The following is a 17,216-nucleotide window of genomic DNA, read 5'->3' as shown; positions in this document are numbered from 1 at the left end:
CGAAAGACGTGCGAAAGCACGACTTGATCGCCTCTCGGTACGTGAGTAAGCCCTGGATTATCCTCGTGTCTAAGTATCACGTAGGATGTCGGAAAAAGAGATTTGATCTCGTTGTGCAACAAAAATCGATTTCTTTGCGATGTGCTGCCTTCGAAGAATTGTCTACGAATATCACGAATTTAAATGCATCGCGTTCGCATTTATACATTTCAACTTGTGTCACTATATATTTTGCATTTTATTATTTTTATGACAATTATTATTTTATAATTTGCAAGCTAAATCATGAAAAAATAAATCTTACTTTTAAAATGCATATATAAATTTTGCTGTTTACTATTTAAAATAACATTTATTCCTTTTATTTATTTATATCCCTGATAAATAATTTACGATTATTTCATGTATCGCTTAAATGTAAATTAAAAACCAATTATCAATACTTTCATATTTTTATCTGATATAAACAACATTTCTGACAAATTGATCAAACGATTCGTACAAATCCGATCGTGTGCGGTGATCGTTTCGGAATATTTTATCTAATGTGGAATTACCATGAGATTTTAACGGACGCATTCCCGTGAGTATCATTTTGCCGTTTCGTCAAAACAAAATAATGTAATTGGCAAAGTTTTTATTTACTCATTATACGAGTTGCCCATTTATTAAAAGCAGGTAAAACGACACTTACTGTCCATTTTCAAATCCCCTAATTCTTCCATTTAAAATTGAACACAAATGCTATATAACTAATCATATTCTTTTTGTGATGCAAAATATTAAAAATGATTCCTAACCAAATTTTGCGAATGTAGATAAAAGATGACCGTATCTTCAACTTATCTTCACCACTTATCTTCAATTAGGTAATAGCTATTAATTCAAGTAAACAAAAACTAATTAATGTTTCTTTTAGCTTTAGCAGATAATGCATTATTTATTTCATTTCTTATTTCATTTTTTATTCAAGTGATAAAAAGTAAGAAGAATGAGACAAAGTGTAAGTATCGTATGATAAGGAAGTATATATAGAAGCATGAAAATTGTAAAATGATAAATTCATAAGGACCGAGAAGAAGGATTTTTTAGGATTTGGATTTGAAAAATGTACGTAATAATCCCAATTTCATCTTCTCTCAATCATAGTCGCTGAAAAAAGATGGTAGAGTTTTTTAATCAATCCCGACAGCGTAAGGATAATAAATTGCCAGTATCACTGGATCTTCAATTTTGCGTGTTCGCAGATGAAATACGGATAAAGGAAAGGTGTCCTTTCCGCGCGACGATCTCAATCTCGACGGGATGCGGACGGATATATACGCGATCGGATTTAAGCCGCGTCTCTTCTGACGAGGATTATAGCGAAGTTAATATCGGAAATGTAAGCCGCCATGCGAACTGAGCCTCATGCTTACGAGAATCGAGTACGCGATGTTTTTTGGACAGAAAAATCCGACTCCGATTTTATCTAGCGTTTTAACGGCTGGACTATTTTAAAAGAAGAGAGCACTGTCAGTCTCCGTAAAGCTTCCATAACAACGATTGTGACGTGACGTCAAAAGCTTAAGCTAAAAAGCTTAGCTAAAAATTCTTTAAAAGATTTTATGAATGGTTGTGCATTTAAATGCACAAAACAATTCTAAATTTTTAAAAAATATTCCCATCTCCCAGCTTTCAATTTTAAACTGATAATTTTTATCAGTTTTATCATATAAATGTTAAAAATAATAAAATATATACAAACATTTAATAATAACTTAAAATATATAATAACTGTGGTAATAAAAACCAGAGTTTCTTCTTTATATTAAAAAGAGAGAGAAGAGAGAGATTTGTAATGTCGTAATTTACAGACACATCTTATTAAAAAAGAAATGTTTATAAAAAATATTTATTTTAATATTTCCACTTCACTTCTATCTCTAGAACTATTTCTTTCTCAAGGATTCACGACTCGTGATAACATCGAGCGAGAGAAACACGAGAGCTTTCGAGTTACAACACCAAGAGAATCCAACTACCAAACAGGCTCTCATCTATTATACACGTGTATCTGAGAGCCATTAGGAGAATACGCGGGAGCGTTTTTTGCAGAGGGCATCTCCTTTATCTTGTAACAAAAACCGCAAAATGTCATTTCACTCTCCACTTTTTTTCCTCTCTGTTCTTCACGCAAAAAGTTCCAATACACGCATTTCATATATGAAAAGTGACGGACAAAACGCGTTTCTTTGGAGAACTTCGTGTCCATAATAATTTAGAGAACTCTTCATATTAATAATTATCTATTAATTTTAATTGTATCTGAGATATGTACAAACCGACATTAGAAATTATTATTATAGATTATTGTACAATACAGATTTATACTAATGTCGATTATAAAACTCTTTTATTAAAGATAAAAACAGAAATATTGTTTGTTTAATAAGTTTGTATAATACCTTCGGCGGAAGTTAAGTTTAGTTAATTAATTGTATTATCCAACATCCCCTTTTTTTCACTACACACTCTTTTTGTTTAAGAATTCTTCGCTCATCCCCAGAGGTTGCAAATTATCGTATTACAGCGCTTTCAGTACTTGCCCGAAACAAATTGGTTTTTCTCTACAGCACTATCCGACAGTATTTGTGTGTGTGTGTGTGTGTGTGTGTGTGTGTGTGTGTGTGTGTGTGTGTGTGGTGTGTGTGTGTGTGTGTGCGTTTAATAAGAATTAACGGTTTCACTTGGGATAAAGGATGTCGGATAATAAGAAGGGTTTCGTATGTAAATTGATCCAACAAGTTCTCATATAATAATAATTTCTTTAAATAAAAGCAGCCCTAATCTTCCATTATAACGTCACTTTTCTTTTTTGTGGAAAAATCCCAAGGAATCTTTGTGTAATATAACACGTTTGATTAAAAATGCATCGTTAACTTTCCGATGAAAGAAAAGAAGAAATTTTCCATTTTGTTTAAAGAGGAAGAAAAAGTAAATATATTCAACTTTTAAATCGCTGAAGAATTGTTTCGTTGTTTCGTGAAGATATTCTCTTTCTATCCAATATCTCATTGATATAATACAAGACTTTAATTTACACAACGTCTACAAATGTCTATAGAATTCAGAGATAACACGTCGTGCCGTTAGCCTGTCAATAAAAAAAAAAGAAAGAGGGAAGAAGGGAAACAGTCATACAGTTCGACATATAACAGTGATTTATGCGCGAAAAAAATCACCTCGCGTTTACAGCGTTTACAGCGGTGAAAAATTAATGAGATCTCCGAGATTGACGATTTTTCTACATCGACATTGCCGTCATCGGTTATAGTAAGTTCATTCGCGTGATCATAAATAATTTTTCGATTCCTGGGATCGCGCGGGTCCACGTTGATTCATTATTCCGCCGGGAAACGAGAACTTGACGGTAGTTACTTGAGGGTAGTTACTCGCAGAGCCGAGTACACGTGATAAGAAACGTCGGAAAAACGCCCTCGGACGAGAGAGCGCGTCGCCCGCCCCTCGCTCTCCGCCACGCTTGATTACTCCGTCCAGTTCCTAATTTTGCTACTTACGAACGAACTCGTTACATCTAAAGAAATTTACGATCAAAAACTAAGGTCCGCGGTGACGCTTTTTCGGAAATTGAAAAAGAATCAAGTTGTATTAATTCCTAGAAACTTTTTCCTCTCTACAAAAAGGCAATTTCATAACCTTTTTCGGAAAGATGCTCTTAGAGAGAAAATATTTTATTTGCGTAACGAGAAATTCCTTAAAGAATCCTCCCGCAGAAAGAGAATTTTTCTATGAGAATTTTTATGAAATTCTTCAACTGTTGAAGTATTAAACGGAAAAAAAAGGTTTCATAAAAGATTTTTATACGGATAAAGAATTTTTTGTGAAATTATACTTAAGAATCATACTTGAAGCATTTCTTTTAATGAATTTTTGTATATCTATATATAAAACACTTTAATTTCAATGAAGAATTGGAAAATTGTGTATAATCGCCAAGTTAAATAAATTCCAGATAAATAATTTGTTAAAATTCTAAAAATCGCTAACATCGTTAAAAATATCGATAATCGAAAAAATATGAAAGGAACAAAAATGGGAATATCGAAATAAAAAAACAAAAAATAATTCGCGAGCGAGTATATTTGCGGATGTCCGTAAATAAAAAAAAAAAAATTGACCAGAGAGTAAATACGAGAAGGGAATAAACGAGAGCATGGAAAATATGAATATTTCGCGGAGATAATGAACGCACGCGGAGAACGCGTGACCCACTTTGCGAAAAAAAAAAGCACCACCCACGATTCTGCCGCGATGCGCTCGCATTAGCGGATAACAAAGTCAATAAAGCGTGTCACTCGGACGCTGTTCCCGTCGTAAAGGGAAAAAGAGAGAAAGAAAAATGGCGCTGTCGATACACGATCGAACAACGGTCGCGGCTTATCTTGAAATCAATTATTCTCGAAAGCTCAATTGTATTCTCGTATGCTTTTATATAACAAACGCTTCTATCTCGTCGTATCGTCTCCCCTTTCTTTTGACGCAAGCAGAATTGATTGCGCTATACAAACTTCGCGACAATGTCCACGAATTATATTAAAGTCATAATCGTGCGGAGTAACTTCCTTCTTTCGAAGTTATTCAGGATCTTGATTTAATTTGGTTTCCAACTCGGCAATTTCTTTTCGCAGTTACACAGCTGGAGCATTATGAAAAGTTTAATTAATAATTATATTGTAGACTTTATCCAAGCCGGAATATTATAATATTCTCCTGTTGAAGAGTTTAGTTCTCCGTGATCATTAGTTTGGAAATCAATACACGTTCATCGGATGCGTATTTCTCGGAATTTCTCTCGAATCGCAAGGATATTATTATTCATAATTTGTGCGGATAACAAAAATTGCGCAACGCGGAATTAAACGCGGAATTTTCATTTTGCTCGTAAACAGCACGTATATTTGAGAGAACAAAGTTTCTCGATGCGTTGGACGCGAATTTATGTTCCGCGCTATGATAACTTGCGGTTTAGGAAACTTTTTAATGTAAGCTTATCCGAGATAGATGGTAATGCTCGGCGATCCTTTTGCGTGCCGCAATCCACGAACCGACTCGTATTTATAACGATGGAAAACATTCTCCAACAGAAAAATAATACACCTCGATACATTCTATTGTAGTTTTTATGACATATCTCTATCAAACAAACCTGTTGTATCATATAAACAGTTTTGTTGTTTGTAAGCACATACGTTAAAACTGTATTTTTTTTATTGAATAAGAAAAATAATAATTCCTACAAAATATATATATCAAATAATATATATCAAATAATATAATATCAAATAATTATATATGTAAAACATAATTCTGAATATTCATACTTGCAACTTCTGCGAACTACTGGTAAACATATTAAATAAGTTTATCGCGCTAAAAATTTTTTATCAAAGTCAAGCTGAGATCGCAACGATCGGATAGATGACGTGTTATACGATCCAGATCGTATGAGAGGAACGATCTCTAGAGAAATGTGAGTCGTAGGCATATATTGCGAAACATGATATATCATCGACTACGAATTAGTCGTTTCATCTGTCGTTGCGTTTGATCGAACGGATGGCAGAAATGAACACGGAAGAAGAAAACCGTTGCATCCTAGAGAGAGAGAGAGAGAGAGAGAGAGAGAGAGAGAGAGAGAGAGAGGGGGGGAGGGAGAAAAGGGAAACGTTCTTTCTAATGAAGCAATTAACTCGGCTGTTGAAAGCAACTCGCGCATTGACCGGTTCGTGGATCGCGATATATCAATTAATCCGCATTATTGGCTCGATCGCCGTATCCAAAACGCTTTCTAACGCACGTCGAGAACAAAGTGATTTCAGAAACAAAGCTTTGGCTTGTTCCTGAAATCCGTATCGAGGAGTTAGTACTTGACGGAAAAGTGTAATTTTCGAATTATAGATCGCATATATACATCATTTATGAATAACGAATTTCCTTTTGCAATAAACAAAGTTTCTTAAGAGAAAAAGATAAAATTTTATATTTGTACTGCTGTTGCGTCTTATATCTATAATTTATTTGGATCGGAAAAAATCAAGGATGTAATTGAGCGTTAAATCGGAAGTTGTACTAAAAATTAAGCCAGGGTGCATTTACTCCACTAAATCTCTCAAGAAGAGGATAAGATAGCCAGAAGATCTAAGCGACGCGATTTATAGCATGGCATAGTTACCGATATACCTTAGTACGGGAATAAATTGATTTGCGGACGTAAAAATATCCTCTCGATGAAGTTATCTGCTAATTAAAGGGCCGTCGTCTGCCATGACCAGAACCTAAACGAAGCGGCGAGTGTGTAAGAGCAAATGAGCCCTCATCTATTAATTATCGATTAATTACCGTCGAGCACGTGCTTCCGCACGAGCTGAATCATCGACGACGATGTGGTTAAAAAATGTAAATGTCCTCGATAAAGGTCGTCGACTTAAGCGAGTCACAGGGCTCTCTCTCTCTCTCTCTCTCTCTCTCTCTCTCTCTCTCTCTCTCTCCCTCTCTCTCTCTCTCTCTCCTGTGATGCAGGGCACCTCTCAAGAAATAGTAAAATATCGCTTCTTTATTACACAAGGAGCGATAAACAGAGAGGTAATATAATATTATATAGAGTGTCTTAATTTAGATTCTGATTAATAATATAAATATCACATCTGAAATCAACGTTTTCTTATAAAAAAATATCAAGAGAAATTAATATTTATTGAAGTTTACTGATTTTTAACTATTTTTGACAATTGAAAATTTCCAAATCTATCTATCGTATACATAGTTTCATCAAAGTTTTAATTTTCCGGATTTTCCTTGTAAGTTTTAACTTGAAATTTTATTAAAATAAAGTTTACATACATCTAGGACTAAGACACACGATTTTTATATTTTCCACTTTGCTAACTAGCTAAAATTAAAAATTATAAATTTATAAATATTAACCATCTCGTTACTTTTAACCCTTATTTATTTTCAAATTTCAAGTATAATGTCGAACACACTAATTTCCTTTTCTATGCCAAGAATTCCGTGACATTCAACCCGTTAACAGTTATCCTTTTACAAGCTGCATCATCTCTCGCAAGCATTTTCGCGACAATATCGCGCGAGTGAATTTTTTGTGACATTGTTGACGATCATAAAATGAGATTTCGATGGAATGGAAACGAACTTTCTAACACACGCGAAATTGTTTGTAAATATACATGCCGCGATCCTCTGCGACAGTAATTTTCACTTTTTGCAAGTGAACATTTTGTCGTAGTAAAAAATAAAAAATAAAAAAAAATGTAGATTGTCGAAAAGTAGAACAGAATCATACAAAATATTTATAAAATGTATGAAAATTTTTCCATTTATTTTATTTACAATTACGTCTACAATATTAAATTTAGAATTTATCTTGAATTTTACGGTAATGCTGTATATTGCACATAAGCGCAAAAATAGAAATAGAAATTTACAATTTCACGATGGAGACACCGTTACAAAATTACGAAAGATTTCAAATGCATAATTATAAAAATGGTAGTAGAGAGGTAAACGATGAGAAGCGTTTCTGCAACGCCACCGACGTATTAACTAGCCGGTGCACTCGGTGCAGTGGCGCGATCACTAGAGGGTATAATAAAGAAAGGAGATGGGAAAGTTTCGATGAAGGAGAGCGGAACGTCGTGAACCGCCTTACAGGCGAGACGTGACCGCGCAAGAATGTAAGTCGCCGTAAAAGCGGTCGTTACGATGAAACGAAGCAAGAAACCTTCGCGCATCATCGAGGTAATGCACGAGAGACGCTTGCACACGTGAGACTGTGCACTCGTGGATACAAAGGTATCTACAAGGTGGTACCTATCAATAATTGGAATCCACTTTCGGAAATAGATTTAATCAATCCTTAATCCTTTAATCCTTTTTTTTTTTTTTTTTTTTTTTTTTTTTGAAGACTCAAGTCTCGCTGCTCTTTTTCTAAACAATTTTTAACATCGACAACATTAATTATTTTAATATTTCCATGTATCAGATATTTTCTAAAATATTAGAATAAATATACATGCAATTTGTTAATATAATTTCAAATCCCTTTTTCCTGGAATGTGTTTTATATTACTTACAATATTACTTACAATAATTTTATATATGACATTATTAGCTAGAAAAGCTATCCGAATAAAATGATTAATCGTTGTTTGTGACAAATGTAAGATTCGTGACTCAAGTAATATGAAATCCAAGTAAACTTTAGTAACGAATAAAATTCAAATGTGTATTTAAAGACGCACCTTGCGTGAGTTTACTTCGATACTTAAAACTATCCAATTTAAAGAAAACAATTATCAAGTAATCAATATATTTTATAGGTGAAATCAGATTCTTTACAATTATCTTCAAATTGTGACAAGATAAAAGAATAAAAAATTTATCAACATCATTCATCAACATAATTTTTATAACAACGCATGTTTAGTAATAAACGAACAAAAAATCGGTGACGTCTCTGTTAATTCGTAAAGCTCGCCAGTTTAAAAGGACGTATGTATACTGCAATGCGGATTTTCGGTCGCGACGTGCAATTTCACGAAAACGATGGAAATACAGGAAAAAAAGCGTGGATCGTGTGTAGACGCGAATTGGGCGAACTCTAGATGCCTGCTGTCGGCAAAAACGGCGAGAATTCGAAATTTTCATCTCGGAATATCCCGAGAATAGAAGAGATGAGTTTTATTTATACCGTACCAATCATGCGACCGCGAAACCGCGAACAATTATCCCAAATTTCCCACGAATATCGCTCCGAGCGTTTGCTCGCGATTGAAATTTTCTCGCTGCTCGTCGGAGCACTTTCGGCAACTCGGTCTGTTTACCCTCGAAATCGAGAATGCAACACGCGGCAAAAACATTTTCGACGTGCGAAATCGAACGAACGAAATGCAAAATAAACAAGGGAAAACGAACGAAGACCGATTCTTATGGCAGAACGCGAGAAAACATGCTTATAAAAGCATGAACATTCCATTGAAGTTGTCGATTATTCCGATGTAATTTTTAAATTTACAATCTTTAAAAGATTTATTATAAATTGGTAAATTTATAACTTATTTATCGAGCTTTTAAAGAGTTTGACGTGCGATCTCTTTAGATTCGAGTCATTTTACATCGCAAAATCAAGTCGGATTCATTCATGTTTTTTCATGTGTTTTCGACCTATAACATGTTTTCGATAAGAGCTCCGTATGTTTTATCGTGCAGTAAAAATACAGGCGCGCCTTTTAAATCGCCCGCATAACCGTCTCATGTTTTACAGCGCACGAGTCTCTCGTGATTTCTCGCGTGCGCGCCATGAGACGCACACGAACGAAGGTGTCAGTCGGCCAATCGTTAAATTGCGGGCGCGCCGACAGGCCCTTATTGTTAAAAATCCGCGGTAACAAAGCCTGGTGTAATCGATAACTGGCGCGAATAACAAGGCTACGCGTTTCGCGCCCCCGACACGTCGCGTCGGTGAGAAAATGCATCGACGCACAATGCAACAATGCAACAATGCAACAATGCAACGCTTTGTTTCCGGACGAGCGTGCAACAATAATAGCTAGTCGAGAATAATGCCATCAAGATATTCCTCGATTAAACTTTGCCTTTGCGGCAAATTTCGTTAAATTTCGTTAAATTTTAATTGAAACCATTAAAAATACAAGTACAAGTATAAATAACGGAGTTAATTATGTTGAATCGAAAGCGCGAGTCGAAAACGATGAGAGTTTTTAATTCACTTCGGCGCGATCTATTACTTCATCTCCATTTTACTTTTTCTTTTCTCGAGGAATTCATAAAATTTTGGAGAACTATGAATGCAGTTCTTCAAAAATGGGACGATGGTATTTAAAGAGGTTAGAAAAATTGCAGTCATAGAGAACGTGTTCGCCGTCGAGAGAGAACTTAGGTTACCCCATAAATTATGCAGCGAGATCGAGTGCAATCTTCGCGGCCACCATTATCTAGAATCGACGGGGCCCGCGCGTGGGAGCTTAGGGCAAAAGTTACGTTCAGGTCGTGGCTTTAATTCGTATTTCCTGAAGAAGAGAGGGGAAGAGAGGGGAAGAGAGGGGAAGAACATGATTGATTTCTCATTCCGATCAGTAATTTTATTTTGCTCAGCACCGAGGAGAGTGAGTTGATCTAAGAGCTTCATTACCGTTCGTAAGTTCGCCGTCGCTTTGTCTCCCGACCATTTTCGCGCTTAATTAAAAACCACTCAGTGGAACCGATGGAGATCCTCGTTAGTCTTTTTCCACAGTCTCAGAACAGAGCAAGACGTTCTCTTCTCTCGTTCTCATAAAAAAGAGAGAAAAAAAACTTTCTAAAACTTTCCTGAAACTTCATCTCGCCACGGTTCTTCCTTAATCGAGCATTTAATATCTTTGCACTCGCGATGCGTATTATTTTCTTATTTTCTTCTCCTTGAAAAATTGTACCTTCGTAGCAAGTATATCGCCATAGTTATCAAACAAATTTGAATCGATGATCCGAGAGACGCAATTGGAATTTTCCAAGTTTCCTCAATATCGCTATATAGCAATTGCATTTCCATTTCCACGTGTCGAGGACAGACGACGCAAAAGTTTTTACACGCGTCGGTTTCGGCATCACGATGCTCCTAGTCACTCGATTTGGATTTCTCTCTCGGGCTTTCTCGTGGTTATCTCGGGACAAATCTCCGTAGGATTGTTCCCATAAATCGTAAGACTCACTGCGAAAATCACTTTACTCCACACAGGAGTGGCAGGACGAATCGGAACCGACGAAAGCTAACACGTCGTAGCGGTTGATCGTGATTTACGCCATTCCATAAATAGTATATCCTTTTCTAAAGTGAATTTCCGTGTGTTAACGAAATTTCGGGTCAGCTTGCTAAAATTTCAGGAAAAATTTTAATTTAACATTTTTCGTAATTACAATGTAACGAAAAGTTGGCGCGTCCTAATGTGAAAAAAAACTTGCAACACCTCTAGTTTTAACCAAATTATTATATATTACTTGCGCTGTAAATTACACACTTTTCTCTCCAACTCTCGTTAAAACGTCGCGAAACTCTTTCTCATTACTTTATCATATTACTGTGTTATGATGAACGATAAAAGTTTGCATAAGGCAAATATAATAAAATTTATCAAAAAATTTGTACATTAATAATAATAAATCATAAGTTCGATTTATAATTTATAATATAACTACTTTAATTATAAATTACGCATTAACATCGATATACGGTACTCGACTTAATTATCATTTCTGCGTTTCACAAAGAATTTATATTTTTATTAATATCCGCTTTGTCATTTTTCATTATCAATCAAAGAATAATCCGCATGTTCTTTGCTGTAATGTACCAATTACAGATAAATCGAATATTAAAATTATCTAGTACTGCTTACCGGGTAATTTATTTAATCCTCGTTTTCTCTAATTCCTCAGAAGCTCCGACATAATGCAGATTGTAATATATATCATATGTCTGGATGAGACATCGCTTCTGCAATACGCATAATCACACTAATTATAGTGATTTAATGCCCGCATTATTAAACTCAGCCGTCCAAGAAATGGCCTTTAATATCATGCGCGATGGGAGACATCACTGACAAGCCTGAGTGCTTGGAATTTGCTATCAATCTTCTTGTAACACGAATATTCTCACGTAGGAATTGTTTTCGTAAATTTACAATTTCAACCCATATATTTAAATATATAATCTGCACACGTAAATCCTTAATATTATCTCTTAACAAATTTATAATATAAAATATATAGAATATTTGATTTCTAATAGCATAACGCTTGTATGCAGGTAAAAGGAGTCGAAGAAGGAAAGCCTCTACCATTTTACGATTTTCTCAATCAGTAATGAGTTAATAATTAAAGATCGTGAATGAGTCCATATCCGCACTCCTCTATTTGCATACAAGCGGTATACTATTAGGAAAGAGATACTCTATATTTTTAAACAAACATTTTAAATGAAATATTTATGAACTCTGATTGACATTATATATATATATATATATAATTACTAAAAGTTAAAAATCTTCATGACGTGTTAACATGTCTACAAACACCGTTAACGAGACCGTCAAATGAATTCGGGAGACATTAACGGATTAATATATATCTCTCCTTTTCGTACCTTTTAATTCTGATCGGAACGGTTAGTTAGTTACCTCGCCTGCTGGACTTTATCTCGTCAGCATCCCTAGCTGCGGTACAGAGCTCTGTAAACGTGTCTGACTTAATGCGGAACGGCGATATATCGAGATTGCGAGACGCCCTCGAAGTGCTCTACTGCTCTATTGGTCGGAACCGGAAGTGCCGTGGGAATGTATAGCGCGATATAAGCATAAAAGTTGTGCCACGGAGTGGCCCAAATCCATAATCTATATCGATATAGAATAATTTTCCGGTAAGAAAGAAAGAGAGAAAGAAAGAAGATTTATGTTCGAAGCAGCTTTATCATTTGTGACAGACGACATTAGAAAAATGATGTTCATCTTTTCGCTTTAAAATCCTACTTATTTTATAAAATCCTAATAATATTCGTATATTCTCTTCTTTCTCTTTATTTCACTAATATTTGCTCCAGAATGATAAATCAATCCTTTTCTTTCCCATTTCTTCTTATCGTTTCTCTCTCACCCTCTCCGATTTTCGCAGAAACGAGAACTGCGTATCGAAGTTGCTCGAAATTGAGACTAAGAAAATACGCGAGGGGTCTCGGTCGCGGGTTGAATTTATTTTTTGCTCAATCCTTTTTACGAATCCGAGACGGGTAACAATAAAGCTGAATTGCTCCATGACGGCCGTGAAATTACAACCGCAGATTTATCTCTGTCATGCTGTATGACGAAATGGGATTTCGTCGTCTCTAATAAACTCCTCCTCCCTACTCATTGCATCTGTCTTGTTGACGGAAAATATCGTTACTGATATACTATCTTGTCAGATAAAAAAATAATCAAGTTATTTTATCGTTGTCAGTTTTTCGAGATGTTGATTTATCGTCAATCGTGTATTAAATAATGTGTTGAGAACTGTTAAAAAAGTGTAAATTTAATTATTAAGTCTTTAATAAAAAATGAGTCTCTCTTTTTTTAACATGCATAATTCAATGTTTGTATTCCTTATATTTATATTTAATTATTAAATTTAATTAAATTCAATTATATGCAGGATACAAATGCCATAATTTGTACTGCAGTAATTTAATATAAAATTCTATAAAAGATTAATTAATATCAAACATGAAGAACATGTCAAAATGGAAGCTTAAGCGTACATGTTATCGAGTTTCATCGATAGTAATCAATAGTAATCAATCAATATTATTCATCAATATTAGCGAATTTAAATGTCACATGACATGAAAGATCTTCGAGATACTTTCGTCCCCTATTCCAAAATATTTAACGCTTCCATAAAGTCCACACCAAACATTCTACTCTTCGTATTTCAAATTAATTATTGATAAACGATCAAATATAAGACACTTTCTTGTTACTTCATTCGACGAGTCATATATTATTTAATATTGTCGGTCCGAAAATGATGAATAAATTACTTTCGTCGATTTAAAATTTATAATATTAAATTATTTAAATCAGCAAAAAACTCAAAGCGCGAAATTACGTTTTAGTTTAAACATCGCTTGAAGAAATAATTATAATCTTTAAATGTCACGACAAATGGTTTTATCTAAATTTAAAATTTCTATTCTTTTGTCTTTTCGACTCCTACGTAAGAAATAAAATATTTACTTTAAAAAATAGCCGTCGCTTCGACACGTTTATGAATCGAATTGATTATAAAATTAATCGCTCACGTGGATCGATAAATGTTATCCGCAGAATAATTATTTACACAAAATAATCGCGTTTCGTAAAGAGATAATAATGGGTGGTTTGCTGCACGGATAACGATTCAATAATTTCGCGTACGCAATGATGTATCGTGTAAGTTGTCATTTACATTTACATTTTCATTTACATTTTCATTTGGAGAGAGGAAAAAAAAAGAGAGAATTACACGTCTGCACGTGACAGTTAAAATTCGCTATTGATGATTAACTTGTCAAAATCAGCTGATCAGGTTATATATGATATCTGCATATAACAAGTAAAATCAGCTGAGCAGGAAAATTCAATATTACTGAACTGAGAAAATCAATAATAGATGATAGGTCGGTACGCGTATAAGCGCAATTACTTGTGCGTATTACACGCGATACCATTGACCAGCTTTGACCTATTTACAACTGAGAAACCAATGTAATTTTGATATTTACGATATCAGGATTTTCGATTATAATCAATTTCTAAAATATAACTAGTCACTATTATCAATCGTAATTAATTTTTGCTACAATATATTATCTTGATGTTGATTTGCTTTTTCGTTGCGATATAATTTCAAGTTGAGTTTGCGTCAAGTTCAACATTACCCGAGAAACTTGCTCATCGTCCCATTGCATTCGGTGTAAATTCGTCTTTATCTTATACATACCGACACGAGACAAGATCACAATTAGAGAGTTACACGAAAGGGTGGCTTGTCTCGAAGGGACGGCACTCCGACCTCCGTAACATCTAACGCGTTCGCTCATGTTCCTTCGTACATGTTCCTTCGTTGAAGTGACTCTTTTTTTCCACCCCCTGCTGCATGTACGGCGAGATATATTACTCGCACGTAGGGTCGTTTCCGGTAAGTAAGCTTCGCCCCGTTTCGCGGTCGCGAAATTTAGCACCTCGTAGAAAAAGCACTGACTCGGCTTAAACGACCCTCTCCTTTTTCCGTTCGCGCGTGAAATCGTCGATTTATTTCCAACTTACTCCCTTTTTATACGTTTTGTCGATTAGTATCTGTTATTTATTGATAAAATAAAGTTTAAGTGCCAATTAGTTCGACTTTCTTCGGAGAAAATCCATAGTACGAAAATCCATAGTACGAAAAAATATATATTTTAAACTTTTATTACTCGATTATCTTTCAAGTGTAAACGAAGTTAATTCGAAGACAAGAAAAAAATAAAAAAGGATCGCGTAGATTTTATTTTACAAAAAACGAATATATTCTTCTATTAAAATTATCAAAGTAATTATTAGAAATACGTTTAAATTGAATTATCATATATTTAAATTAAGTTTATTACATATTTAAATTATGAAAAAAAACTAAAATTAATTTCGTTCACATTATATTCGAGATTAAATTGGAATTTTTTCTACGTTGATAGAGTAAAAAGAATATAAAAAGAATATAAAAATATTCTGTTACAGTATTTTATTCTTCGCAAAATCAGTAAATATGAAGCCAAAAATATTAACTTGAAATATATATTATGATGGATAACATGAAAAGATTCTCGTGTTTTGTTACATTTTTAGAACGAAATACACATAGAAAGATCTCAAAAGATCAAAAGCCACTATTTGCAACGGCATAATCACAATGAATAACATTTGACCTAAAAAGAATCTCGTTTCCACACGGATTTTTTCGGTGTGAAAATACATTTTGTCTCTTTGCTGTATCTCGCCTTATTTCTAATTACGATGATGATAAAACACATTGTCGCAGATGCGGCGAGTTTTTCCTTTATCTAAAAATGAAGAAATGCGTGCTTTTGTTTCATTGTTGTTAAATATAAGAGAAATTCTTTTCATTCGCTTCTTTCAAAGTGCGCATAATATATATACATTTTTCATTTCCGTCGGAAGAATGCAACAAAATTTACTCTTGCCGGTGAATAATATCTACGACGTTTTTACGACTGACGACTCGCACGACTGATATTCCGCACCATTTCTTTTTACTCATGATTACGTGGCGACTAATTAAACTTTACAATGTACGTAATAAAATTCGCAGAGAATATCTACTAAGCGTGTTTCTAAAGAGAAACTATCGTATTATTTTAGAAAAAGTTGTAAGTTACTAAAAGTCACAATTATAATTTCATTACATTTCTGAATAATTTACATTTAAAAAAATCATCTAAAAGCTAATTCTAATTGAAAATGAATTTTTTTTAATTACATGTAATATTAAATAATATAAACTTCCTACGTACATTATATTTTCATTGTCATTTAAACAAAAGAGACAAAAGTTGAATCATTATATTATTAAAAACGATAATGGAGTCGCGGTGATCAAACTCTCAGTCAAACTCTCAGAAGTAATTAACAAAGTTAATTGATATATATTTTTCATTGTTTTCAATTGAAAATAATTACAAAATTTAATTTATCTCGATAATACGAACAATTAATAAACAATTAATAAAGATAGGATAATCAATAATGCCGTTTTAATCTCATCGGAGTTATTAAACGCAGGATATAGTCAATTTAACAATCGCGGGATAATTTGACAAATTAATGGTGTCATATACGATATCGAAACTTTTGGAAAATAAGTAAGAAATATTATTGATACTGGAATCCTGTCGCCAGTGGTGAAAAGCCCGACGTCATCGAGACGCAATTAAAACTTGGAAATAGGAATGCCGCTAATTTCCGCTTTGAGCTTCTAAACGACGCAATCCGAACGTTTTCCTGCGACGACTTTTCTCTTCCTGTCCGCGGAGAGATATAATCGCCTGAGAGAATCTGGCGGAATGCCTTCTCGCCGTTTGTTGGTAACCGGCATCGTAACTCGCCTGCTCGTCAGGAGAATTCGAGTGGCAATGTTAGGCATTCTCGTGTACGAGGACGCCTGACCATCGCTGACATCGCTTCTCGGATGTTTCCAGGTGAAACGAGAGAAAGAACAAACGAAAGAGCGAAAAAAGGAAAACTCTGGAATCTGTCGCGTCTCATGACAAGCTCGCAGATCCCGGAGCTTAATTAAAGGAGATTCAAGTGCGGAACATTAGTGCGGGGCAAGTCTCGACGAAAGCTTTCCTCGGGCTCTCTTGTCAATGTGTACCGAGCACAGACAAAACGGAATTTCTCTCTCTTTATCTCTATCTCTGAAAGCGGAAGAACCAAAAGCAGCCACCGGAATTCACACCTTGATGGATCCGAGCCGATTTTCGCATTATGTTTGTACAAAAGGATCCGAAGGGGCAATGCAAATATTGCACTAACAGATCCTAGAGAATGTTAAATTAAAAATAATATATC

General features: G+C 34.5%; 1 protein-coding gene across 2 annotated transcripts in view; it reads right to left on the bottom strand.

The window, feature by feature from the left end:
- LOC105424793 (adhesion G protein-coupled receptor E3) overlaps positions 1–17,216 on the bottom strand; it is a 69,227-nt gene that overhangs the window by 14,324 nt on the left and 37,687 nt on the right. The window lies entirely within an intron of this gene.

This window comes from Pogonomyrmex barbatus, unplaced genomic scaffold, assembly GCF_055798465.1.
Source record: "Pogonomyrmex barbatus isolate J1 unplaced genomic scaffold, ASM5579846v1 scaffold14, whole genome shotgun sequence".
Classification (NCBI taxonomy): Eukaryota; Metazoa; Arthropoda; class Insecta; order Hymenoptera; family Formicidae; genus Pogonomyrmex; species Pogonomyrmex barbatus.
Note: the sequence above shows the minus strand (reverse complement) of the source record. Positions and strands in the feature narration are given on the sequence as shown.